The sequence below is a fragment of the Otolemur garnettii genome, unplaced genomic scaffold, assembly GCF_000181295.1.
Source record: "Otolemur garnettii isolate 467f Iridium unplaced genomic scaffold, OtoGar3 scaffold00111, whole genome shotgun sequence".
Classification (NCBI taxonomy): Eukaryota; Metazoa; Chordata; class Mammalia; order Primates; family Galagidae; genus Otolemur; species Otolemur garnettii.
In genome coordinates, this window is record NW_003852506.1 from 1,576,109 (window position 1) to 1,601,144 (window position 25,036).

Below are 25,036 nucleotides of genomic sequence, written 5' to 3' on the forward strand. Positions count from 1 at the left end.
TTTCACTATTGCTTCCCCTTGTATATGTTAAAGATTTTTGTGCTTGTTTTATTGCTTCATTTTGTTTTGAAAATTGGCCTCAGCACTGTCATTCTAAAACTGTACCCTCTGGTGACAACTTCTTCATAATAACTGCTTGTCTGTAATCATAATAAAAGGTAGCAGAAAATGAAAAGTCACCTTTGGATCTATCTCTATAAGCTTATTCTGGAATTCCTTTTATGTTCTCATAAAACATTGTTCTTGCCACTTAGCATTAAAGTATCTCCTTCAGTTCATCTTCAGGTTCACTAGGAAAGGAGGCCCAGATGTATTCCATTACCAGAATGTATTCCATTACTGAGCGGAATTAGCAAATTCCATAAGCTGAAACATGTTAGAAACATCTGTACTCCAATCCAGCTGTAAACGTCCCACACTGTCTAATTTCTCCTCGTACTTATTTCTTCAACTCTTCAGTAGTGTTTTCAAGACACCTTCCAACAGCTTCCTTTGCTTACAAAGGAAAGCATCTTAGTTTATTCGCCAATTTGTGCTCTCTGCATTATTTTCCAGCCGTTGCCGCCACAGGAGAAATGATAGTTTTTTCCTCCATAGTACGTAGCTTTCCCCCGACTTACTATTAAATAAGAAACTTCTATAGGAGTGTCTCAACAGTTATCCTCAAATTTATTGTGATTTTGGTAAAGCACTGGACTGAGAATGATTTATGAAGGGCTCTAAACATTCTAAGAAGTGTAGAAATTTATCTTTATATTCTGGATAACAATTTTTTTAACGTTTTGCTAGTAGTCTTCGCTTTATGCCAGCTTTAATTGATAGCATGCGTTTCTATACACCTTCAGCTTGAGTTTCATTGTTAACAATAGAGAATGTAAGCAGATCGTATTTCAAGTAGGGTTTTGGAGGGTTTTTTGGTCACTTCAATTTTTTTTTGGGGGGGGCAACTTGTTTCCAGAGAAGATTAGATTATAATTGTTTTGCCTCATAATGTGCCCCCAAAAGAGCTCGCATCCGAAGGGCCAGCCCTGATACCTGGCTAATGGTTCCTCTCTGCCTTCATTATTAGTATTTTCTCTACAGGTTTATTAAAAGCCATTTTTCCACTTTGTGGAGGATGATTTTGTTAAAACAGATAAAATAACCTGTGAACTCACTTCCCTAAGCACATATAACCTGCCATTTGCCATAAGGTCCTGAATGCTGAATGATCACAGCAGCGCTCACAGCCCCACAATCCCCGAACAGGGAGAGGGTGGGACTCTTCCCTCCAGGAAACTCAAGTGTTAGATAAGACATGCGACCAGTGATATGAGGACCAAATGTAGGCACTGCTGTTATTCCATCTGCTGAATGTCACCAACACTGAAGTTCTTATTCTCTTAGATAAAAAATACATTTTAATACACATTTCCTTATACCAATGCACCCTGAGGTATGTGTGCCCCACTTTGGAGACCACTGTTCCTAACTCAACTCACTTCCCTAACAAAGAAATTATAATATATTAATTATTCAGTCCACAAATGCAGACTGGGAGCTATTCCCCAATTCTATTTCTTCTCCTTCCTAACACACAGTGACCACGTTTCTGGGTTTTCCGTATAGCTTATCAGCCAGGAGACTAAATTCTAGCCAATGGAATGTGCCCCTTCCAGACCCAGGCTAAGGACCCTCCCCTGCATTCTTCCACCCCCTCCTCTCTATTACTACGTCTGCTATCTGGGTGTCAATGCCCAAAGCAAAGTTAGAAGCCATATGTTAAAGATGACAGAATCCCCTTCTGTCTGGGCCCCTGAATGACTATGTGGAACAGAGTACTATTCCCACCTCTTCGTCACCAACTCAACTTTACATGAGTGAGAAATAAATTTGCATCATGTTAAGCCATGGGAGTCTGCCTGTTGCAATAGCCAGTGTTATCTTAATTAATACACTTTCTACATGTAGGGCAATTTGATCAATATTATGAGGGCTAAAAAAAAGACATATCCCTGACCTCAGAGAATACGCATATAACTAACACACATATGCATTTTATCACATTATGAATCAGTCCAGAGCACACGCACTGTGAGAGTGGCCTAAATTAAGCACAATGCCAGTTTAGGCAAAGCAAACAATTGTTCTAGTAAGTGTGGTTAAAAAAAAAAATGTTCCATGGAGGAGTTAAAATTTGCAGTGGGTTTTGGAGAAGAGAGATCTCAGTAGACAGAGCTAAGAAGGAGTCTTCTCAAATAAGAGAGCTCTTAGCCTCCTATTTTAATTGGAACCTTGAATACCAAGGGCTTATGGTGTTAGGACTTCATCTTGCAGGCAATGAAAAGCCAGTGAGAAATTCTGAATGGAGGAAGATACAGCCCAGTGGTACTTCAGAGTGATCACTCTGGCAACAGGGAAGAAGGTAGATTGGAGAAGCCGAGAAGACCTGCATGCTTAGATTCATTTAGAAACAACCACAGTGGCCAGCCCAGTGTCACAGCTAAAAGTTCAAGCTGTGGTCAGCTAACCCGCTTATGTATCCTGGCTCTTCCATTTTTCAACTATACTGACCTTGGGTAAATGACTTAACCAAGCCTCGGTTTCTCCCATGTGCAAAAAGGGTATAATCATAGAAGATATTTCACACAATAGATATGAACAGTGAGATAAGACATGCAGCACAATGCCTGGTGAAAAGTAAACACTCAGTACAAGATTATCACTATCACTTGCCTTCTCACAATAAGAACCTGGACTGGGTTTGTCACAGTGACAATAGAGAAGTGGGCTGAATGTAAGAGAATGCAGAGGGCAGATTAATCAAAAATGACTCCACAGGTTGGTCTCAGCTGCCTGGAAGAACGGTTCCCCTAATGGGAATATGGACTGGTTCTGTGAAGCAAAACATAACCAGATTCCTAGACAAACTAAGTTTGAGGCATAAAGGGAAAGGCAGACACATTTGCAGACAAAGTGGGAAAAGACAACAGACAGGGAGAATTTATTCTAGCCAGTAGAATAAATGGCTAGAGAAAGATTCCAAACAAGAAAGTAGCAGATGAGACCAGGACATTGGTTAGGGTCTAAAAACACGAAGACAAACATTCCTCTCCTCTTCCTTGGAGATAAAAGAGAATGAGGAGAATGAGGCAAGAAGACATTAAAAAAACAAGACTATGTGGAAGAGAAAGTTGAGATTGCAGGGGTGCATGGCCTTGGCTTTTCCCGAAAAGCAGGTGGTGTGGTCATCTGTGTGAGGTGGTTGTGGGGGCAGAGATCTTAGCACAGGAAATGAGACCCACGTGTATAAGACCCTGGGCCCACTGCTCTGCAGGTAGAAGTTTTAAAGGACATCTTTAAAATGGAGATCATTGAATGAGCAACTTTCCAGTCCTGTGGATAGTGTACAGGGTTAGCTGGAGGCCAGTAAGAGCAAACATTCTGTGTTTGGAAAGGCTGGATTCAAGTTAAAGGTCCAAATCTGCTTTCTCTGTTCTGAAGTCAAAGGACAGAACCACCTCCAAGAGCGTGGTACATCAAAGTGGTTGCCAACATGGGCCCATCTATAATTTGATCTCCATGGCCCCAGAAAAGCCACTGGGGGACTGGATGCTGGTTAGCACAATAGTAGCTAAACTAAAAGAAAGATGGGAGGCTGGTGTGCACGCCATAGGGTAAGCTCCCGCCTTCCTGCCCCAAGACACCTGTGCCAACACCAATGACACCTCCCTCCCCTCTCAGCCTGCGGCTTCTCACATGCGCTCTTTCACCTGATTTCATCTTTGGAAATGTGACAGAGGAAAGAGGATGATGCTCATGGGATAGACACCCCGCAAGACGCTCTTGCCTGGCTGCTAGAGCAGAGTTTCAGCCATAGTTGAGCTTGAGCAACTCAACTTGGAAGCTAAGAAGATTGAAGACCTCCAGCAGGGAGAGACAGGCACCCCCCCAGAGGGCACAGGTCACATGAGAGCCTTCCTAATGAAGCAAAGCCTTGTTTGTTTCCTTGGTGGAGGTAATTGCATGTGACATTTCTCTGAATCATTTATTTATATTTTTTCCCCTTTTTCAGCATGAGAAATTAAACAGATGGAAAAAACATACTTAAAGGGTTTTCTTATTACTCCTGGCAGTCTTTGGCTCTAGACAACTGCTTAACCTCTTTCCCTGGCTGAAAATAATGCCTGGAAGTGTTTGTGCTGCCTTCAGCCTCCCAGAGGGTAAGCAAGGACCACATTTTCCCCATTTGCTTCCTTCAGCAAAGTCTTCTTCCAAGTCCTAGTACAAAGATGTTTTATTGAGGCCCTGGATCCCACTCAGAAGCTTTCGTGTTTAGTTTGACATTGGGAGTGCATTTAAGTATATCTCTGTCCTCATATTCTAGAATCAAGAGCTCCTCATCAGAATGTGGGACATGGATGAAAACATCCATGAGGGTGAACACAGCTGGGGACATGAACGACTGAGGAGAAAACAGATGGGAAGTGGGGATGGACCAAAAGAGAGCCAGTTCCTTTCCCCTCCTCGGGTACAGCACATGGTACCAGCATCTTTATAGATGTGAGCTAGGGATATGTCCAGAAGGCCATCTTGGGGTCAGTGCCTATTGTGATTTCCAAGGGTATTCAGCTTCTCCAAAGCTTAAGCTAGATTGAGCCCTGTTGATCTACAGCCCCTGAATACCTATTCTGCTCAGGGAGGAGGTGACATCCAGAAGACAGTTAAGGAGGGTGATGAAAGAGTAAGGATGTGATGTGGTTTGGTGAAGGAGGCTTTGGGAGCTAAAGTTTGGGGGGACCACAATCAAGAATGGGGTACAGGTGGGCACCCCAGGTCCCTGTCCCACATCCTGCCTCTACCTGTAAGACTAGGGTTCCTTGTCCGTGACCCTGTCATCTGTCCTCACTGATAAGGAAAGAGGCACCATGGTAGCACATCACTCTGGAGGGCATCCCCTCCGTTACTGCCTGATATTTGACCAGAATTTCCTACTATACCAAATATGCTCACCTGGGTGAGCACCCCTCCTTTCAGGCTGCCACAGAACCCAATACGTAACTGACATCATATTGTGTGTGACGTTACCTGCTTAGACATCTCTCTTCATCCTTAAATTGGACATTGTTTGAAATCAAGGATTGTCTTTTGCTGGTGGATTTTTCCAGGGCTTAGCACAATGTCCCACTCAAAGTTCAAGAACCATTTGTCAACCAGATGAACAAATGAATCTCCTCTCACCCTAGTTTGGGGCTGCTGTTCATACCCAACAGCCTTCGATGGGATGGCCATTGTGCACCCAGCACTTGGTTGGTTGTAAGAGAGAAAAGTTAAGTCCTCTAGGCCCCACTCAGGCATATGACACGGCCGACAGGACAGCACTGGTTGCAGTGGCCTCCTCTTCCTTTCTAGACCGGAGAGGTGCCAGATAGCTGGGCAGAAGGTGAGCATGGTCCCTTCAGCGTGGCGTGCCCCAGTGGCTGTCACCAGCCTCTTCTTTGTGGTTGCTCTCTTGTGATCCTTGAAGCTCTCTCACCTCCCGTGCTTCTCAAGGGGAAGAACCATTTTAATGATTTATATGCTATTTTTAACACAATGACAAGGGTCATCCTACTGAGATTTATTTGACGAGGGCAAAAAACACTCAACACCCAACGGTGCCCGGGACGGTCCACCACAGTGAAGAATCGCCCCACATCTAGTCTGATTTTCAAATGCCCCATGGCTTCATGCAGGTAGAAACTGGTTGTTCTCCTTTACATGCAAACACAAAGCATTTCTTGGAAGATTTTTCAATATGCTGAATTTTCCCTGAATAAGACTACCACGTAAATTGAGGTAAGATAGTATTTTATTTTCCAAGAGTTGATCACCATTTGTGACACCATGTACCACATGGAATGGAGTTGGAGTTGCCTACACAGCTCACCTGTCTGCTGCTTTCACTGAGAGGCTGCACAGGAGCCCGAGCATCCAACTCAGACATTATACTTTCTACCCTGCTCCTGTCTGAGCATTCACCTATAGAAACACACAACATGTTATTATAAACGGCTTTCCATTTATTTTTAAGTCAGAGCATTATATTGACCTTAAAAAATAATGTTTAGGGTCATGGGTGTGGGCCACATGTACCAAGGGTGGGAGGTTCAAACCCGGCTCTGGCCAAACTGCAACAAAAAAAATAGCCGGATGTTGTGGTGGGTGCCTGTAGTCCCAGCTGCTCAGGAGGCTGAGACAGGAGAATCACCTAAGCCCAGGAGCTGGAGGTTGCTGTGAGCTGTGATGCCATGGCATTCTACTGAGGGCGAGAAAGTGAGACTCTGTCTCTAAATAATAATATATTATTATAATATAATATATAATATAATATATATTATAATAATAATATTTATAGGGAGAATAGGAATAATTTCTATTATGAGAAGAAACATGTTTAAAAAAAAAGATGCATTGAAGTTCTAACCCCCAGTACCTTAGATCATATTTATTTGAATATTGAGTCTTTATAGAGGTAGTCAAGTGAAAATGAGGTTATTAGTGTAGGTCTTAATGCAAGACAACAGGTACCCGTTAAATGCAGACATTTGGAAGTGAGGGTGCACTTAGTAGAGGATAATATAAAAAGACACACAGGGAGAAGATGGCTATCTACAAGCCAAAGAGAACGGTGCCCTCCCACAGGCCTCAGAAGAAACCAACCCTGTTGACACCTTGATCTTAGACTTCTGGCCTCCAGAGCTGTGAGACAATAAATTTCTGTTGTTTAAACTGCCCAGTCTGTGGCACTCTGTTATGGAAGCCCTCGCAGGCTAACATGAATTCATCCCAGAAAAGTAAGGAGGTGTGAAATTTGTTATGAAAAGAAGACATTGGGCACGGTGTGTTGGAGAACAACTGCTCTATTCAGACTCCACCAGAGCTGCTGAAACTGGCCCCAAGCAGCAATAATAATGCAAAAATCAGGCTTGGTTTGGCAGAGAGCAAAATGGGTAATTTTAGTAATGGGTAATTTCAGTGTCAGAAATAATCAAAGTATTAGATATCTAGCAAAAGAAAAGAAAAGTAAACCTCTAACTATGGAGACTTCCTGAACTTGAGAGGGACTGACCACAAAGCAATTAAAGTTAAAAAAGAGAAAGAAAACCTATTTCATACTCGGAGAAAGCTCTTAAAACTCTTCTTGATATAGACAAATAGCCCCACTTACATTTGCCTGGATTCTCGCTGGTTTTGAAGCACTTTGTGTACTTTATTTCATTAAAATCTTCCAACAGTCCCAAGAGGCAGTCAGGGCAGATAAAATTATCCCCATTTTATAAATGAGAAAGCTGCGGCTGATAGAGGGATTTACCCAAGGTCAAATAAACACTAAATTTTTCTTTACTAACTAAAATTATGTTGGTTACAAGAAATAGCCACCAATGTGAGTAACCTTGACACTACAAAAGAAATTGATAGTACAGAAGCCCCCAACGGAGGAAGCCGGGAGCAGCTGACTGGCCTTGGCAAGCCCAGAGCTGCAAGCTCCAGGCCTTCCCCAGCAGGGAGTTCAGGGCCTTCATCCACGTGGTTGCTAGGAAGGTGACTCCATAACCAACCTCCCAAACCTGACTCCCTGAGGAATTTCACATTCCCAGATGAGAGAATCTGATTTGTTAGTCTAGTCAGGGAGATCATGTGGGGTCCTGATTTTACAGACTAGGGGGCAAGTTTCCAGAGAGAAATCACTGAACAGTTGAACCAGTCCTCAGAAAACTCACCCTTTGGCCACCCAACACACTGTCACCTTCCCACACCCGCACACATGCCCCTGGTACTGCAGTCCAGAACATAGACATAAGCACACTCACCCACTCCCCGGGAGAAACATCTGAGGGCATGTCCAGCCGAGTCTGTGGATCTAGAAGTTCATCAGACTTGATCCTTTTCTTTTTTTTTTTCCCTAGAGACAAACTCTCACTTTGCCCTCAGTAAAGTGCTATGGCATCACAGCTCACAACAACCTCCAGTTCTTGGGCTTCGGTGATTCTCTTGCCTCAGCCTCCCAAGTTGCTGGGACTATAGGCACCCGCCACAAGGCCGGGTTATTTTTTGGTTGTTGCAGTTTGGCCGGGGCCAAGTTTGAACCCACCATCCTCCGTATACAGGGCTAGTGCCCTACTCACTGAGCCACAGGTGCTGCCCTTGACTCCTTTTTTTCCAAGGCTCAGAGATTACTTCTGTTTCCCAGCCTTCCCTGGAATTAGATGTGACGTGTGACTGAGTTCTAGGCTGTGGAATGTGAGCAGCGGAAGTGTGGACATCGCCTACAGGTCTGGTCCCCTTTGCTTTTCCCCCTTCACAGGCTTGATGAAGATGACTTTGGCACCTTCTGTATATTAAATATGGAAAAACCACCACGTGGCAGGGGGCCGGCTCACTTCTTGGAGGAGAGCCACCAGCAGATCAGGAACACTTAGGAGGGCAAGAAATAAATTCCTGAGATGTCCAAGCCCTAACATTGTATTAAACATTCTTGAGTTTGGTCTTACAGCAGCCAGTGCTGCAGAGGATGATGACAAAGCACACTTTTCAGAATATTCCCCAACACCAGCTCCTGCTCGTTTGTCTCCTTCATTCCATCACGATCATTTCTCCCCACCTGACACCCTATGGGCTCCACCACCACTGTCATCCATTGTACAAAGGAGTGGGGAGAGAGGAAAAAGAAACAGTCTTAGATACAAATCCAGGGACCAAGTTTCATGCCTGACTCGGAACTCTACATCTTTTGAAAAGGATTCCCTTTTCTCTGGGAACCACAGGAATGGGCTTCTAGTGGCCAGGTCTATACTGCATGAAGTTGTGTCCCGACTGCTGACTGGTGGAGAGGCAAATTCCTCATCTAAATGAGCCAATCAGCTTCTCTCTTCTGAGAATTTAAAATATGAATGGAGACCAGAAGAAGATAAGAACTAACCACATTAGCAGCTGAGTTCCAGAGGAAAGATTTACTAACTCCTAAGGATGGCATCCCAACAGCAGCCTAGTTTCTACATTTCTTAAGTTGACTTACTCAGTTCTTCCCTGAAATACATGATTTGCCAAGTAACCTTCCAATAAATTCCTCTTTATGTTTAAACTTCTTAGTTTTTTTTTTAATTGCAACCATATAAACTCTAATAAAGAAGGCAGTTTCAGAAGAAGGGATTTGCTGATTTTCTCAGTACCCAAAAGAAGGGCTATTTACTCATTCATTCACTCATTCATTCAAAAGAGATGTATAGAGCTCTCACTATGTACCAGGCACACTGTGCTAGATGTGGAGGATTCACAATCAATCTAGTTTCTGCCCTCCTAACACCTACAGCCTAGTGGGGAAAGAGGAATTAGTCAGGTAATCTTATGAACATGTAGTTCAGACTGTGGTAAGAGTTTTGAGGAAAAGATTCAGGACTACGGAAGAGTATACCAAAGGAAGGAGTTGCTCTCAGGTCGACAGCCCATGAGTTGACCTGAGAGAGAATGGAAGCTGAAAGGACGATTAGGAGCTATGACCAGTTATTACCTACTGAACAATCCACTGTAGGCCTACAGTCTACCGTAATCACGGGAGAAGGAATGGTGTGAAGTGTCCTCTAAAGCCTTCCTCTCCTGCCTCACTCACTGCTGCCATCTCACTTGCCTCCAGCTGCCTCAGTGTGGCTTGTTGGGTGGCTCCTCCCTAGTCTTTCTCACTGCAGCTGGCTTTTTAAATCTCTCTTTCTCAGCACCAGCTGGGCGTGCTCATTGGGATATATTGGTGACGACCATCTCACAGCTCCGAGAGCTATCTGCTGCCTCAAGCCATAGTCACCTCTTCCCCATCACCAGCCTCCTGTTCTCTATCTATTAAGACCAACTCTGGCTCAGCTCCTTGTATGCACAGTCTTTAATTCTCACCCCACCTCCAAGGTGAACATTATTGCCTTATTTTACACCATTAGGGAGGTCAAGTCACAAGTCACATGTGTGCTGGTAAATTGTAGAATCAACATTTTGAATTTAGATCCATCTGATTTGAAGACCCATTTCATTTCCATTTGGGCATGTTAACTCTAAACTAACAGGCAGGGTTTTCTGAAGAAAAACTATCAGTAGGATATAGGAATTGGCTTGTGTGATGATGGAGGCTGAGAAGTCCCAGGATCTGCAGTCTGCAGGCTGAATACTCTGGAAAGCCTGTGGTATAAATTCAGTTTGAGTCCGAAGCCCTGAGAACTGATGAGGCCAATGGTGTAAATCCCAGTTCAAGGATGAGAGAAGATGACATGAGCTGTCCCTAGTCAACAGAAAGGCAAAAAGCAAAAAGGGGCTAATAACCCCCTTCCTCTGACTTTGGTTCTATCGAGGCCCTCAAGGGATTGGATAGACCCCACCCATGCTGGGGAAGCTACTTGCTTTACTGAGTCCAATTTAATGCTGATCACTCCAAGAAGCAGCCCCACAGACACACCTAGAAATAATGCTTAACCTGGACACCTTGTGGCTGGTCAAATTGACACATAAAATTAGCCAATACAAGTCCACCCTTTGTCAACTTGGCACCCATATGTATCTCCTTAAGCCATACTTAATCTCCAAAGAAAGAAAACAATAAGGTCATTATTTCACCTAACATTATACAATTATCCTAACTACAACCAAAACAATACACTAACGCCTTCCCCAGAAAAGGAAGTAAAATCTTCCAGAGATATTTAATCTTCTCCTTGACACTCTGTAACGTTAATACTATAGTATAAAATTAACAATATTTGTATATTATAACATAACATGTTATATGATAAGGGAATAAGAGAGGAAAGAAAACCAAGACACACACATACAAAAACATATTCACAGCAGAATCAAGAGGAAATATTTATGACAATTGCAGTCCATTTCCTGACAGGTAGTCATAGCTGGTATTTATCACTACTTCCCCCACTAGCCATTCAGTTTTCCTTCAGCAGGCACCTCAGCTAGTTATAGTTCTTTACTAGGTAGGCTTATCTAAACATGCATTTCTTAAAAGTCTGGGCCATTACTAGCCCTCCCCCAACCCAGATTGGCCTGCTATAGTTTTCCATTGACTTTAATCACAGGGCAGAGTAACACTAGGAGACTGAAGCACGTCCTGAATTCCAGACATACTCTTCTTTACCTCCATTATGGACTTGCAGCCCAATGTCCCCTTGGTAGTCAGGGTCAACCACCCCTGACTACCAGTACCCCCCCTTTCTTCTTTATTGATTTAGAAGCATGAGGAATCCAAAATGGCCAGGTGGTAGTCTTCTGCTTTCAGTGGTCCAATGGAACCACTGTTGTGTCTCCTGGTGGAAGTACCCCTCCCTCAGGAAATAAGACCTCTAGGCCAGCAGAACATATAGTCATAGAAACAAGCAGCAAAAATTTTGCTAGTGAATCCCTATGGGTGATGGTGAGTGGTACCACTCCCATTTCCACCCCCTGATTCTTAGACCTGGGAATCCTGGTTATGGTAGAAGTAGCACCATACTGAAGATGTTGCTCAGACAGACCCCATACAGCCATCTGGAGAAAGTTGCTCCAGCACTGCAAATTATTGCCACTTAGCTGGCACTGAAACTGAGCCTTCAAAACACTATTCTACCATTCTCTCAAGTGAGCAGTTTCAGCGTGGTGGGGAACGTGGTAAGACCAGTGAATTCTATGAGCATGGGCTCATTGCCACACATCTTTTGCTATGAAGCAAGTTCCTCGATCAGAAGTTCCTTGATGTGTGGAAGACCGTGATGGTGGACAAGACATTCTGTGAGTCCATGGATGATAGTTTTAGCAGAAGCATTTCATACAGAAAAGGCAAATTTGTAGCCAGAGTAATATCTGTTCTAGTAAGAATAAAATGTTGCCTCTTCAGTGGTAGAAATGGTCCAGTGTAATCAACCTACTACCAGGGGGTTGGCTGATCACCCCAGGAAAATGGTGCCATTGCAGGCTTAATGTTGGTCTCCATTACTGTTGACCACAGCTGTGGCCATAGCCAGGTTGGCATTGTTTGGTGGAAGTCTACGTTGCTGAGCCCTGCATCCCTGCTACCATGGCCAGTGTGTTCAGGAATCCATTGGGCTGGGGAAGGAGGCTGACTGGTACCCATAGAACAGGTCAACCTATCCACTTGATTATTAAAATTATCCTCTGCTGGGGTTAGCCTTTGCTGAGCTTCACATAGATATAATTACATTCATGTTTTTTCCCATTCGGAGAGATCTGTTCATATACTTCTGCCATAAATTTCTTTGTCACTAATTTTCCAATCATACTCCTTCCAAGTCCCTGACCATACAGCCAAACCATTGACCACAGCTCATGAATCAGTATATAATTATGTGTCTGGCCTTTTCTCCTTTCAAGAAAAGTGAGCAACCAGATGTGTGGCTCAAAGTTCTGCCCCTGGGAGGATTTCCTTCACCAGTGTCCCTCAGGGATGTCCAGAGAGGGGCTGCAGTGCTGTAGTTGTCTACTTCTGGTTGGCACCTGCACATCACATGGAAGCCCAAGTCTTCTCTTCCCCTGTCTTCTGATTCCCTACTTGAGACCACAGGGCAGGCTGGGAGAGAGAGGGCAATGTAGCAGGAGTGGGGAACCGCAGGCATCTGGGCACTTCTCATGTAACTTACTTGTGTTATTAGTGCCCACTTCATACATGAGGTTGGGCAACTAAGTTCCAGAACTCATACTAGAAAAAGTGCTACATATCTCATTGCTGAATATCACTAGGGTCACCTTCGAAGTACTACTCTTGGGAAGCAATGGTGCTAGCAACACCAGCACCCAGTCCACTCTTCAAAACACTTTTTCTAAGATGAGTTTGGGAACTTAATATCAGACCTCATATGATGACAGCTCTGATGGCCATTCCAGAAAAAGACTTCCAGAATTGCTTTGAAGGAAAGAGTAGGCACTGGCATTGCTGCCCCTTCACTTTGAAGTTGACTGTAGTGATATTCTGCAAGAGGTCTATAGCACTTTGTCTAGAATGAGTTCACAAACTTAATTGTTGGACATTCCACTTCCATTTGATGATGGAATATTGCTGTACATGCCAAATTTTATGGCTTGGTAGATCATGGAACACCAAATCCATGGTGAACAGCCCAGGGCCTTGATGGTCTATAGTTAATTTTAAGAGCCACCAGGTAAAGAGCCACCTTTCAAAAGAATCACCACCTACAGATAATGCAGGGCCTTGCTCCAACCTCTAAATCCCAGTGGTATAATTCACCTGCAGGGACACACCAAAGGCTCCCAACAGCCCCCTCTCTGCCACGGACACTGCAGGTACCAGTGGATATGGCTCTGCTCGGTCATATGACCCAAGCACCCCCGTAGCCTGGACATATTGCAGAGCCTTCTTTTTCTGGGTCCCAGTCAAACCTACCAGCTTTTCAGGTCACTCAGTAAATGGTCGCTACCTGGTTAGGCTTTCAATAACCCACCATCATTCTCTTGGATTCATCTGTTTTCTTCACAGGCCAATTAAGAGAGTTGAATGCAGGCATGTGGCAATCACCACCCCTGAGTCTCCCAAGTCCTTAACGGTGGCACTAATCTCTGCATTCTCTCCAGAGAGAAATATTCTTTTCAATTTATTATTTTCTAGGTAGAAAACATGCTAATGGCTTCCAGCCTTTCCTACCATAGTAGCCCTCACAAGTCAGGGAACCACTGTGAGGATTCTGCCAGTACACATCCTGGATCTGGGGGAATAACCACAGGATGAGTTTGGGCCCCAAACTCCATGATAACTTGACCCCCACAAGCCCCATGATGACTTGATTTCCATAAGTCCCTACTCTGACTGGTGGGTGGTAGAGACATTTTGGGTGTCTTCATTCAGAGCTAGAGTCTGGTAGTCCCCAATAGGTGTGATTATTTCCTTTTCCCCAGTGGATAATTCCCCTCTTAAGGACATCTGTTCCTTTGGGGCAGGCTAGAAGAGAGGGTAACAGTATAAATTTAATGTATTGTGACAAGATTCTTTCTTGAAGGCACCCAACTTGCCCTCCATGGAAGGAGTTCTAAGTCTATAAAGTGGCTCAAGGCTGGGACTGAGAGATCAACACTCTGTTTTTATAATTCAGGTTAGACTTTTGCTTGTTTGACCTAGAACTTTTCTGCTTATGCAGATCAAGGAAGAATTTAGTAGCCTTCCTATTTCACTTCTAAGAACACGAGGATAGATTAGCCCGTGCCATAGGTCTGCATAGGTCTGCATAAGTCAGACTATTCTGGCTACTGCTCTGACTCTGCTATTCATTACAGAAATTATACCCACCTTGCCTTTGGCCCCTGCCACCCAGGGATCCAATTATTCCATTGCATTTAGGCTTCTCAATTCGGTGACTGTGGTTCCCACTGTGAGGTCTGGGTCTATGGAGAAGGGACTATCCAGAGCTCCTCAAGAATGTCTTGGCTCCCCTCACAGATTTCTTCCTCACAGTACTGGTAAAATGCACGTCTTCTAGACCCACGCAGTGTGAGTAAGTAGGTCTTAACTGGCAAATCCACTCTAATCCAATCTCCCTAAGCCTTTGAATACTTTTCTTTACATTAAACCAAGCCAGCCATAGAATTTCCAATTCACTCTCAGTGGGACACATTTTGATCCATGTTTCAGCCAACCAACAGACCAAACAAACATACTATTTATATCAAAGTCCTTTCCAACTCCCTGAGCCCCAACATGAAATGTAGATTCTCTGCTTAGTGAGCCCATGTCAATAAATTAGACCTGATCTGATGTCATGTTCCTTTTACCATTATCCCACAACTTTAGTGCTCAATCCTAATGTGTCCCCAGACTTCTGTCTTCATAAATAAAATACTCCAACAGTTCTTTTGACTACACTCGCCTTCATGGGTGACACAGGGCTCACCTTTAGGGGCCTCTTGGGACTTGAGTCTAGTTACAGGTCTGGAAGCAGAGAGGGGTGGTGTGAGTGAGTCCTTCAAGCATCAGCATTGTCTTGCCGGGCAAATGCCCGAAGAGGTCATTATAGTTTCCCTGGTCAATGCAGGGCTAATACCCTCAAAATGAGTGGGGATGCTCTGAGGTGAAGGTGGGGAGTCTGTTGCGTGGGATTGAAGAGACCAATCCCACTGCAGGTGGAGAGATCTCTTCCACTGGCAAAGAAGATTCATCAGAATTTAGGGACTCAGTGTCCCCAGCTTCATCGGGCTCTTCCAATACTCCCCGTCTCATTGTACAGAATCCCATTCTTTCCCAATCAATGATGTCACCTTAATGGTAGATACCCTGGAAGGCTAGGAGTTCAACTTGTATTGTAATTCAGCCAGTGGAAAGATGAAGTTCTGTATTTGATTTTCAGAACTTTCAGCCCTGTGCTTAAAAGAGATAAGGGTCTCTCTCAGGACATGCATAGAAACTCTTAGGTCCCTCACATGGTGCTTGAACTGGAAATTCACATCCCTAAGCTCTTTAGGAGCAAAGAACAAATATCCAGACACTCATTCCTTTTCTAAATATGTTCAAAAGTCCCACATGCAGATTCACCTAGCTTTTTGCCTCTTCTAAGTGGTTCAGTAGCAGCATCCAATACAGATATTTTGTGTATCTCTACAAACACTTCACCTGTAGACTATCCATGCTGTCTTTACTTACTACAGGAAATAGTCATTAGTGTCTTTAAATCTAATCAGATTGGGGAACTAATTCCAGAAACCCCAAAATAAATTCAGAAAATTCATCCTTAAAACTACATTCCTCCAGAAACATACTAGGTACCAAAATCTATTAGTCATGGTTCTCCAGAGAAACAGTACCAGTAGTTTCAGTCATCCTTTGGTATGCATGGGTGATCAGTTCCAGGAGCCCCACAAGTACCAAAGTCTACACCCCATGTCTCAGTTGGCCTCATGCAACCCATGTTTGCAAAAAGTCAACCCCTGTATCTGCAGATTTCATAGCCCTCAAATATACTATTTTCCTCATTTGATTGAAAAAAGTCCATTTTGCAGTTCAAACCCCTGTTGTTCAAGGATTAATTGTAAATAGAGATCTACAATATGAGGAAATGGGGCACCTGATTATGGAAATTACAAAGTCCTAGGATCTGCTGCCTGTAAGTTGAATCACTAATGTAATTCAGCCTGAGTCCAAAGGCCTGAGAAGCAGGGGAGCTGATGGCATAAATTCCAGTCCAAGAATCAGAGAAAATGTCCCAGCTTGAGCAGGCAGGTGAGAAGCAAAGAGGGGCAAATTCCCCTCCCTCTGCCTTTTGTTCTGTTCAGGCCCTTTGAGGACTGGTTGAGGCTCACCCAAGCTAGAGAAGGGGCATCTGCTTCACTGATCTCACCCAGAAATAACACTCAACTTGGGCCCCTGTGGCCAGTCAAGGAGACATATAAAACCCCCACCACCAAGTAGCCTGGGCTAGTTAGGCCGTGTCTCTTAAACCATACACCCTCTGCATCCTAGTATCCCAAGAACTGAACCAAAATATCACTCATATCAGAGGAATAATGCCAATATTACTTTTTCCCCATACCACAGTAAATAATCAGATTTTCTTGATTTTACATATGTGCTATCTACAACCATTTAAAAGCCTTTGGCCCCGTGACCACTTGTCTAAACTAGAACCTACTATAGGATGCTGACAGTGCACTAATTATGTGTTTAAATCAGTCTGTCTCCCAGTAAGTGTGAAAGTCACTGAGCTAGAATACACAGTTAGTGGGAAAGGCAAGGAAAGAGGCTGGACACACTGCTGGGCGTGCACACGCACAAGGCCCTGGAGGCCGGGTGCAGTAACTGTACACTAAGCACCGAGTGGCCTTCCGTGGCTTTTATACTCGGGAGAGACTCAGTTACAGCTGTGGCCTAAGAAGACAGGAGCAGAACTTCTCTGAATGTGGTCAGAGTCCCCCCACCCCAACATGTTACAACACAGATTCCCAAGCTAGATCCCAGATCTACAATCAGAATTTCTGGGGATGAGGCCCAGGACTCTGTATTTTCACAACCTCCCCCATTTTAATGTTCATGGAAACCCCAGAATCAGCAGATTCAGAGGAGAAACAGGAGACGTTAGAGAAAGCAGCGAGGCAGCTGCAGAGATTCTCCAGAACACAGGGAGTGAGAGAATGAGCTCACTGAAGGCTGACAGAGACGGGAGAGGCTGCTTCTAGAATGGAGCGAGTGGGTCTATGCGAGGGAAAGCAAGAGATGGCAGAGCAGGGGGGTTGCTGAGCAGGGGCTGGTGGAGCCATCAACAAAGATGAAGAGGGCGAGAGAAAAAGAAATCTGGGGAAAGATATTACATGTTTGGGTTTGGCCACTGTGACACTGACGAGCTGACAGGACATCCTGGCAGGCGTGGGGGACAGTATATCATTAGCAGATCTCCATGTGGCCTTGTACAACAATGGCTGACTTGCACATTTGGAAACCATGAGACATAATGAGGTTTAGTCCAGGGAGCAGGGCTTCTGGGAGTCTGTTAGCTTCCCCAGCTCATGTCCAGAGAACACAAACGGATCCAGCCTTACCACTCAAATACCAGCTCAAGGCACCCATCCCAGTGGCACCTGACAGTGGCATTTTCCAAAAGGCATCACATCTGAGCACTCTGACCCCTGTGCTCCAGCCGGGGTCTCTCTGCACATCCTTGCTGAGACTGTTCAGGGGCAATTCGCTTTCAAAGGCAGCTTCAAAACCGCACAGCTGTGTTCTAAGCCCAGCCAATTAGATTTGACTGGAAAGTCTGTCAGGGCCAAAACCTGGGAGCAATTTTAAGGACACCTTTAAAGACCAAAAGGCAGCCTTTTAGAATTGACAGTTTCTGTAGATCCAAGTCACACAGAGCCTTTCATCTGCACATTAACAGATGCGGGACTTGAGGGGGCAGCAAGGGGAGCGCTTGTCTGAAACTGGAGTCATCAGGTTCTCCAAAACACACACATTTTCTTGTTTAGTTTCCATTCCACCAAGGGGGTCATCTGGGAAATATCACTGCCGGAAATGCATCTAGAGGTTTTCAATTAAAATAAATTGCCTCAGTGTTTGCAAATTATATAAGAACTGTTGGTGTCATGCTAGGGCCACAAACTGCTCACTCTTAGGCATGCTCCAGGCTGAAATCCTTCAGAGGCCACAGATGGGGAAAAATATCCCCAGCGCTCACAGCCCTCCTGCTGCAACCTTCTGGATGGAGTCACAAGGCCTGCTTCTCATAAGCCCCAGGAGACTGTCAGCAGAAGCCATGGAAAACACAGCCTGGTGATCAGTCCCCAGGCCTTGTTTTGCCTCTGGCTGCCCAGTGTCTTCTGATCTGTCTCAGGGGACTCCTAGAGCCTGTGTAGGTGAGGTTGGTGGCCTCACACACACTTTCTCCACCACCTGCCAAGTCCAACCCATCTCAAGGACAGTAATTGGCACCCCTGTACCTCCTAAGTCCAGGCTCTCTCTGGCCTTTGATCTTTGCTCACAGTCAGGGTCTCCTGGACACACAGGAAAACAAGGTTGCATTTCTGTCACTTCCCACTCCGAATCATAAATTTGTGGGTTGTGTGTCTCCTTTCTGGAATTCTCCCTTCTAGCCCCCAAGAGGGTGAGGAAGAGCACAGTTTAGGTGAATGGCACTTGTATTGCTTACAGGCCTCTCGGGATGTGTATATGTGGATACTTAACACAATTCAGGACTATCCATGTATATGTCACTGGATTAGGGCTGCCACAACAAAGTGCCATAGACCAGGTGGCTTAAACAACAGAAATACATTTTTTTCTTCTAATTCTAGAAGCTGGAAGTTTAAGATCAAGGTGCCATCAGGGTTGGCTTTATTCTGAGGCCTGTCGCCTTGGTTTGTAGGTGGCCACCTGCTTCTGGTATTTTCTTCCCTCTATGTATCTGTCCTAATCTCTTTTGTTTTTTTTTCAGGAGCACTTTTATTTCATTGCTACCTAGGGCAAAAAGAAACCTTCTCATTACAAACTGATGAAGGTTAAAAGTAAAACATTTTTCACAACAGCATGAACCACATACTCAGAAATAGATCTGGGTTTAATATCATGCAAATGACATAATTCCTGGTCATCTACAGCTCCTTTTACAACTTCATACAGATAATGAATTAAGCTAAAATGCATCATAATATTTGGTAAACTTCAGGACCAGCATCCTTAGTATATCACAGATTATGTTTTGGTATCCCAAAGAAGCAATACTAACAAACAGCATTTGAAACATAACTAATCTGTAGCTACAAAGTTCTACTCTTGACAGCATTTGCATTTGGGGGAGTAACCCGGTCTCAAAGGATAAAAGCAGAGAGTAAAATCAGGATAACATATGCACAGAAGTCCATGTTGTAAAGGCTGTAAAGATTCACAGCGCAGTGAGCAGGTGCCCTCTGCTCCTGCACCCTGCACGCACATTACATGAATTACGTTGCATACCTCTTGACCCACTGTCTGGCTATCCTGTCAAGGTCTGCTTTGTTGGTCAAATGCTGAGTGGCTAGGCTTCCAACCAGAGGATCTGCAGGATTGCAGTGTGTCAAAAACGAACAAATGGACAGCAAATCCTTTGAAATAGTCAAAGCAGAACTCCAATTATCTTTAAGGACATCCACACAGATGATTCCCCAACAGTTGATGTTGTAGTGCTAGATTCTGGTGCAGAAAGTAACCTTTGGTGGCTTAAATGGATATTCTGATGAAAATGTGATATCCAGAAAAAACACACCACCTTCATACACAGAACCTGGTGGACCAGTCATAGTGGATCTCCATTCATAAACGTTATCTCCTATAGGCCCAGCACTGCAGTTAGGAGAAGGGTGGAGAGTTCCCTGAACTAGCTCCTTCTGAATTCTTGTAGCACTACTGGATAACTTAGGAGTAGTTTTGCTAGAGAGTTTGGTATTTTTCTTCTGTTGGGTGGCAGAAGAGCTTCTCTCTTCTTGTTCTTCAGGCTCTGGAGCAGCTGAATCTTGCTGGTCAGCATCTGAACTGGCACCACCAGTGCTAGGGCTCCCATCATCAGACATTTTCCTGTCACTGACATCTTGGTGAAGTTATCACTTGGAAAAAGGCTGCTGTGGTTGTTTCCACTGCCAGCAGTGAAGATTCACCTGGCCAAGACCCAGCTCCCACCCTGGGGAAAGCAGAGTCCAAACTGTACCTTCTGCAAAGCTCCTGATGCTACCAAGTTTCCTCAGTCAATTTTTACATCACAGACAGACATCTTGTTCAAAATTATAAACAACAACAACAACAAATAAATGGGAAAAATAAAGCACCAACATATACAATAAAAAACTTGCCCACGAAGGTGAGCCATGGCCAGTGGCCACGAGGCTCTCAGCCCTTTGTGTGGTGAGCAGGGGCCACGGGCAGTGCTCTCCATCACGGGTACCAAGTGATGCAAGCAGCCCAGCTGGCCTCACCTGGCTCAAAGACACTGAAGGTCCCTAATCTCTTTATATAAGAACACCAGCCAGACTAGGTTAGAGCCCAACCTTGATGGCCTCATTTAACCTTAGTCACCTCTTTAAAGACCCCACCTCTAAATAGCTCTAACTTTACTCTGAGGTATTGGACATTAGGACTCCAACATATGAATTTTGGGAGGGGGGGTCACAAATCAGCTCATAAGAGTCACACAGCAGGCACCTACTAAAAGTCCAACTCCTCTCCTGTACCTCACCAATTAGTCAGAACACCCACCGTTGCCTTCCTTACTAGTTGGGGTGAGTTGGAGAAGAGAGAGTGTCTGATGGAGTCAGCTGCTTCCGGTTTGAAGTTCTGGTAGAAGATCCATTGGGAGGAAGCATGTGAGACTCATAACTGGAGGGTCCCCTTTCCTTGACTGTTAGGTACCATGCCCCTTTCTCTTGGGGGTCACCAAGTGCCTGTCATTGTGAGTCAGATCCCCTATTCTGCAGTGCAGTGCTCTAGTTACTTTTAGGGGGTGGGGGCAACCCAAGCACTGGGTCCAGACCTGCTCAGAGCACTTGTGATCTCACTGGATAGAGGAGGCCGCATGGAGGGGCAGAGAGTGATTTAATCCTCACCATGGATGAGTGGAAACATTTTAGGAAATCGGCTCTAAAAGGAAAAAAGACACCTCCATCTGCCTGAAACAGAAGCAGTGCTGTGTTTGACACCAAGTACTGCAAGAGGGAACAGAGGTGCACTTTCTACAGGAGGGACGGGCTGGAGGCCTGCAGGAAGGCCTGGGGGGAAGGCGGTGCTCCATCTGAGCCTGGAAGGAGGAGATGGTCCATCTGGCTGTGGGCAGGCAGAAGGGGTGCCCAGAAGAGGGCCCCAGCCTGTACAAGGTCCAGATTCTCGCAGGAGCCTGGCATGCTTAGGGCTCAATGTGAGGCCCCAGCCCAACCCAAACAGAGGCAAGTTTTCCAAAGGCAGATCTGGGGATTCTGCGAGACAGAACACCCCCCAGAGGGAGCAGGAGCCAAAGGCCGTGCCTGTGGCCCAAACAGCGTCTGCAGACAGCGGGAGAGTCCAGCCTGTTCTGGGACTCAGCACCTCTTCTGTATCAGAACCAAAAACTCACTCTCCACTGTCAGCATTATTGCTTTCCAGGAATCTCCTGTTTTGCAAAGTATTTTTGCCAAGATGTGATGTTTTGCAAGCCCCTTAGCCCATGGCCCCCCTCCTCTGTCAAACTGATAAAACCATTCATCTTCCACCCCAAGCATTCTTGCCCCACCCTACCCTCACTCCCCAACTCACCCCAGAATCTGGCTGGGACCCAGGAATCTCGGAGGCAGAAGACAGGCCCGTCTGTCTCAACCAGAACTGGCGACACGGAGGGGCTGCGGTGTTCTCACTGCCCAGCTGTGTGTTGGCAGACACTCCCAAGGGGCATAAATACCTCCAAGGCAGCCCCTGAATGTTGGCAAGAGACAGGGTAGGATCATTTCTGGGTGTATTTTGACATGAATTAAGGGCAAGGGGCCCTTTTCGAAAATATTTATTTGAGGACCATATTTTAAATTCATTCCACTGCTCAGTGATTCCTATCCCACATAAATTAATCAATATAGTAAGTATTTTTTTCAAATTCCCATTGATGAGACCAAAGGGAATATAGGTTGACTATAGAGAAAATGTTCAGGCTTGTCAATGCCCCTGTACCTAGAAATCATTTTAACTTAGCTTTGCAAATAAACGCTGAATTTTACTAGCCCACTGTTACACTTCATCAACCCAGGCAGAAACATCTTAAGGCCAAAGAATACGATATTAACATTTATCAAGCTGTGGGACATGCATAATCCTGAATGTTTTGTGTGTATGAACATTCATAATCTGAAAGAGATTTTTACTTTAGAAAATAATTCAAAATCCTATAATACACCCCTTGTGTCTCTATGTTTAGAATCCTTGCTGGTAACCTATGGTAGTATTGCTGTACTATGAATACTGAAGCAATAACCAGCTGTCCCTTCATACCTTAAATCTTTAGGCCTAAGGACTATACCCAAATTGTTCTGGGAGCTATGTAGCCGAAAGCTAACTTAGGACTTCTTTTTTCTTTCATTGTAGAACATGCTTCGCTGCTACTGGATGCCTTGGTGAGCAACCATGCCAAGAAATTACCCCCAGATCTTTCTAGAAGCCTATTCCCAAAGCCCAGGAGGGAGTGAGGGTGGGTAGGTAGCTTTGCCTCCACTCTAGGTTGCCCAGTCCTGGGTTATAACTTCCCTGGCACCAAACATATAGCTTTAGGGGAAACAGCTTTCATAATACCTAAATGACATTACAATGCCTTTCAGAAAGTCTACTCTGTTTCCTACTATTGGTACAGTGGAGACACATAAGTTGCAAAGTCATACTCCATTTTTGCTTCATAAACATTTGTGTGTATCTATTATATGTTATAAAAGATATATTATAATAGAAATGGTCTTTTCTTGGTACTGGGGATTGGTACTTGTCCTAGGTCAGAGAACACAGCTAGTAATAGACAAAGACAAGATGCAAATCAGGGTGCTGCCTCCCATTTTCCCCTTCCTCTGCCTTATATCTTTACCACCAGTACCCTTCCCACTCCACTTTCCAGGGCCCTTTTTCAGTCTCTCTGTTTCTCAACACGTATATACTGACCAATAACTGTGTGCCTGAAACTCTTCTAGGCACCAGGGATATAACAATGAATAGGACATGTAAGACTCCTGACTCATGGAGTTTACAAGGGAAATAAGTAAGCAAATAATAACATTATGTCTCATGATGACTGCAGTAAAGGAACTAAACAGGGTGCTGAGATGGAAAATAACTGACCTCCTTCATATGATTTCAGGGTCAAACCTGTCTCTACCCCCTGATAGAGAACTGACTTCTTTCATATGATTTCAGGGTCATACCTGTCTCTACCTCCTGATATGCTTCTGACAGCTAAAGCATTTGAGTTACTCCCATTTCCAACCCCTGAAAAGAGATATCCATGCCCAAGAAGGGCCCCTGGTCCAACTATTCAGCTGTGTAGAATGGGACAGAAGAGAATGAAAGACTTGCCCAGAGGAAGTGCTGAGGGGAAACAGGAAGTGCCTAAGAGGAACAGGAAGTATAATACATGGGAAGTATAATAAACAAGAAGAAAACCATAGTTCCCCTGGATCTTTAAGGTAAATTAATGTCTTTAGCTAGTATGTGGGTCATTATGAAAGTTTTGAGATACCCCAAAATCAAGAAACATAAAATCCATGTGGACAGAAACAAATGAAGCCCTCCCAGCAACACCAATAAATCGAGCAACTTGAAATTTGCCCAGGTAAATCAGAAAGGGTGCTGTTGAGTGCCTTTCTTAAACGTGATAATGGATAACACAGTCTGTCCCAAAATTTTTGTAGTGGCCAAGTTCAAGAACATAAAATGTTGACTCAAATTTCTTGAGTCCCAACCAGATATATGAGGGAGAAGCTGGTAACAGGGGGGAGCAGAAGGGTGTGTTCATGGGCATTTCCTCAATGGACAAGGGGGAACCTCAGTAAAAGGGTATTGAAATTTCCCCTCTGCTCCACTCCAGAGGGAATAAGACAGACTTTTTGTCATACCTGTCTAGCTTTTGTCAGCTAAGGGAAAATGGAAACCTCAAATAGAGTCTAGTAACCAGTCAATCTCTTCACCTTCACCCCAGGGCAACACTAACCACAAACAGCAACACAGATCAAGCATTTGTCACTTTTCAGACAAGCTTGCAGGAGGGTGGGATCCTATCTGAAGTGTTTGCTAGAGCAGAGGTAACACAGAACACAAATACATTGAAACCACGAATTTACTCATGTTACCACTCAGAGAGTCAAAGAAACTATTCTTTATTTTCTCTATAGCTTCATTTGATATTCCTCATGAGCCCCCAGCCTGCTGGGCAGTTGGAGCTACTAAGACCGGCCAATTAAACAGTTCAGACTTTTCCAGTTTAAACTGTCTCCTTTCAATTTAAACATTCAGTCGGTTTACTGGAAGTTCAATTCCCATTAGGACAGCTCATATTTTAATGGTCTCTTTAGGACAGCTCAGATTTCCTGTTTTTGTTGCTTTGCTACTTTCCAATATGGCAGCCAAGTGTTGGAGGAAAGGTAGAATTTCCATGACTCCAAATAGGCAGGCAAAGGCATCTCTAAGGCCCCCAACTAGAAGGCTCCCCCAGCCAGATTTTTTATCAACTTCTGCCCAAATCTTTAAGGGTATTCAAGCATGTCTATTGATCCATCTCACATTGGAGTTGAAGACAGATAGGAAAGCTAATCTCTGGTTTTCCCTCTGCCCGACCCACTAAGTTGATATGTCTCCCCCAGCCTGGTGCAGGGACAGCCTGTGAAACGGTCTCCTGACAGAATCCTAAATTGTATTTCCCTCAGTTTATCCAACAGTTCTCCACCAATGTCAACTCTGAGAGTGTGGTGATGAGAGAGAATTTTAGGACTGGGGTTTGCTCTCTTGCCTCTCCCATTACTGTTATCACCTCTGCTAATCCTTCCATACCATTTTTGAAGTGGCCAAAAGCAAGGTTCCTCC

General features: G+C 44.5%; 1 pseudogene; it reads right to left on the reverse strand.

The window, feature by feature from the left end:
* Positions 1-19,431: 19,431 nt before the first annotated feature.
* Positions 19,432-21,582, reverse strand: LOC100956726 (annotated as a pseudogene).
* Between the last annotated feature and the right edge of the window lie 3,454 nt (positions 21,583-25,036).